We start from the raw sequence: 3,124 nt of genomic DNA on the forward strand, positions 1-3,124 counted from the left end.
AGTCTAAGGGGAAGGAAAGGCTGGTGAGGGAGCTAGTCTAGGAGAAGTGTGCTCGCGGCCTGTGGAGGCAGATGGAAATGAATTTTCTCCAGTATGGAATCTCCTCTGTTTAAGCGCTGGTGGACTGTTTCCCCACATTCAGTATATCCAAAGGGTTTCCATCCTGAAGACAGAGAGGCAAGAATAGATTCAGGATGGGACTTCCCAGGTGGCACAGTGGATAAGACTCTGCGCTCCCAATGCTGGGAGCCCGAGTTCGATCCCTGCTCAGCGAACTAGATCCCACATGCATGCTGCAGCTAAGAGTTCACGTGCCGCAACTGAGGAGCCCACGTGCTGCAACTATGGAGACTGCCTGCCACAACTAAGACCCCATGCAACGAAATAAATAAATATTTTTTAACAAAGAATAGGGCTTCCCTGGTGGCACGGTGGTTAAGAATCCGCCTGCCAATGCAGGGGACACGGGTTTGAGCCCTGGTCCGGGAAGATCCCACATGCCATGGAGCAACTAAGCCCGTGCACCACAGCTACTGAGCCTGCGCTCTAGAGCCCGTGAGCCACAACTACTGAGCCTGCGTGCCGCAGCTACTGAAGCCCACACACCTAGAGCCTGTGCTCCGCAACAAGAGAAGCCACCGCAGTGAGAAGCCGGCACACTGCAATGAAGAGTAGCCCCCCCTCACCGCAACTAGAGGAAGCCCGTGCGCAGCAACAAAGACCCAACACAGCCATAAAATACATACAAATAAATAAATAAATAAATATTAAAAAAAAGAATAGAATCAGGAGATGTTGTAGGCAGAGGAGGAATGAACAGAAGCTAATGCTAACAGGAAGTTTAGGAAGCCTGTAGCCACTGCCTGCCATTTTCACAGGATCCCCCAACTACTGGGTGACCAGTATGACGGGGGTAAGATGTGGGAAATCCAGAGCCCTCACCCCGTGCCCTGGAGTTACTTACCACTTTGAGGCTTAGGAAAATCCAAAGGAGGAAAAGGATAAAATCTTAGATGCTGGAAGAAGAGCGTTAACAAGTTGTAAAAATACTTGCTATGCCAAGACCTCAATTTAGTGCTTAAAATGAATTATTTTATTTTATTATTATAATAACCTTCTGAGTTAGGAATGATGATTATCTCCATTTTACAGATGAAACACCCCGGAGAAGCTGAGGTCTAAGGTCACACAAGCAGGAAATGGCACAGTATCTGTTAGACTCTGGAACTCCTACTCTTTGCAGGACACCCTACAGTATCTCCCCTTCCTTTATTGCCCACCTTCTCATCCCTGGTTCCCTTACACCCACCGCTCCCTGGTTTCCTTTCCTTTCCTTCCCTCCTCATGTAGGCCACCACTCTCTCACCTTGAGTCTGCTGTGTCATCTCTGTCCACCGTGTGCAGCTTTTCCTCCCCGCTCCCAACCCACGCACCCTACAGCATACCTGCCCCTTCCCGGTGTGGCTGTGTGAGCGCTGAGAACTGGGCTCATTCATCGTTTCAATGGCGGTGGGTCCTAAAACACACTGCATCAAGGGGTCAGAAGGGAGTGGCTCATGGGTGGCACCCAAGGCAGGATGGCTCAGCCTTCAGGCACTTGGCCATGACTTCCCTCCCCCAGCTGGGATGTACCCAACATCTCCAAGACAGCGAATTCCTGATTGTCCACCAGCTAAACTGAAGAGGACACTTCCCCTTGGTTCTCCTCAAAGTCTGTCTCCTCCATAGAATGGTCCCTCCATGCACTGAGAGTAGTTGGGGGAAGATTAACAATCATTGGTCTTGAGATAAAACAAAAAATTCAGGAGGACCAAGGGAAAGGTAAGGGATCCTAAAAGGGAAGAGATGCTTGTTAGCCCTGGACCATCCTGAGGGAAATCCCTGTGGGGTTGCCACTTGGGGTCCCCTGGAAGAAATGGGGAGGGGGAGGTTAATCTCACATGGAGCCTTCCTTCTCCCTTCTTTCAGGAGACCCTGGAGACAAGGGAGGCTGGGGAACTGTCACCATGCTATCTTTTCCAGAGGAGCCCTGAAAACACTGAAAAGTGAAGTTTCTCCCAGGGTCTTGGGGAGTCCCGAAGGCTCTCAGAACTTCGCAATCAAACAAACCTGGTTACTAGTTTCAGCTCTGTCACTTCTTGGCAATGTGACCTTAGACGCTATTTAACCTCTCTGAGCCTCCGTTTTCTCTTCTGTGAAATGGGGATCATAATATCTACTTATTGGGTTGTAGTGAGGGTCAATGAGGTTACCTTTGAAAGGCACCTGAGAGACATCCCATAAGGTGGATCTCTCTTTCCAACCAGGGTGTGGGGAGAAGATGCTGTTAGTAAAGTCTGCTTGTGATGCTCAGTGGGAGTGTTTCTGGAAGACAGCAGGGGTTCCAGGTGAATCCTCACCCAGACAGAGCTCTGCGGGCAATCAGAACCAGGGCCAGGGATGGGTGAGTGAGGCAGGCTGGGCCAGCTGCCATGGTGCTTGGTCAAGGAGGCAGGGGCAGTGACTGGCCTGTCGCCCTCTGGGGGCACTCTCTCCCCACCGGCCTTGCTGTCCACCCCACAGACAGAAGAGTGGGTGGGAAAGTGCCTGAAAGGGAGAGGAGAGGGGGCATGGGATGAAGAACCAAGCAAGGGAGAAAGGGCAAAAGAGGAGGCTGGAGGGGAAGTGAGGGCCCAGGCAGGCACAGGGTGGGGCCGGGAGAGGGGCCCAGGGCCGGAGGGCGGGAGACAGCCTGGGAGGGAGAGCGCTGGGGAGGAGGAGGGAGGGAGGGACAGGCAGGGAGACCGGCGGCGCTGACACAGCCTCGATGTGTGGAACGGGCTGGGGTTTGGCCCACAGGTCAGGCGTCTGGCAGTATTATGGGATGGAGAGGCCTTAGGAGACAGGGAGAGTATTATGGGCTGGAACAGCCTTAGGAGACAGGGGAATATTATGGGCTGGTGAGGCCCGGCTCCAACTGGAGGCGGGAGGAAGGGGTGCGGGGCGGGAAGGGGGGGTGGTGGTGGAAGGGAATATTATGGGCTGGAGGCCTCCTGCGACCAGAGGCAAGAGTATTATGGGCTGGCAAGGCCTTCGGTGGCCAGAGGGGGGAGCAGCGGGGGGTGGCACCGGCTGGCTGTGAGCG

The sequence above is a fragment of the Lipotes vexillifer genome, unplaced genomic scaffold (assembly GCF_000442215.2).
Source record: "Lipotes vexillifer unplaced genomic scaffold, Lipotes_vexillifer_v1.1 scaffold395, whole genome shotgun sequence".
Taxonomy (NCBI): domain Eukaryota; kingdom Metazoa; phylum Chordata; class Mammalia; order Artiodactyla; family Lipotidae; genus Lipotes; species Lipotes vexillifer.